This window comes from Myotis davidii, unplaced genomic scaffold, assembly GCF_000327345.1.
Source record: "Myotis davidii unplaced genomic scaffold, ASM32734v1 scaffold937, whole genome shotgun sequence".
NCBI classification, from domain to species: domain Eukaryota; kingdom Metazoa; phylum Chordata; class Mammalia; order Chiroptera; family Vespertilionidae; genus Myotis; species Myotis davidii.
In genome coordinates this window covers 1,724,668-1,724,883 of record NW_006288252.1, presented here as the reverse complement: position 1 = coordinate 1,724,883, position 216 = coordinate 1,724,668, and the positions used below count along the sequence as shown (strand labels likewise).

General features: G+C 49.5%; 2 protein-coding genes across 2 annotated transcripts in view; one reads left to right on the top strand and one right to left on the bottom strand.

Moving 5' to 3' along the window:
• Window positions 1–216, top strand: part of FAM193A (family with sequence similarity 193 member A) — a 116,297-nt gene that overhangs the window by 114,519 nt on the left and 1,562 nt on the right. The window lies entirely within an intron of this gene.
• TNIP2 (TNFAIP3 interacting protein 2) overlaps window positions 1–216 on the bottom strand; it is a 4,455-nt gene that overhangs the window by 3,074 nt on the left and 1,165 nt on the right. The gene's annotated exons all lie outside the window — the stretch shown is intronic.

The following is a 216-nucleotide window of genomic DNA, read 5'->3' as shown; positions in this document are numbered from 1 at the left end:
GTGTCCCCGCACCGGGGCCCTGCAGGCCGGGTGGGCGGCCCTGTGAGCCCAGCTTTCCTGTCGCCTCTGCATGTCCCATTGTTTATTTCATTTTACTTACTTTTCTTTTTTAAAAATTTTTTCCCCTTTTGATTCATTTTTTTCTTTTCCCTTTTTTTTTGTCCCGTTTTTTAGAAGGAAGCCCCGAGGGCGGGCTCTGCCCAGCAGAAGTGGCTG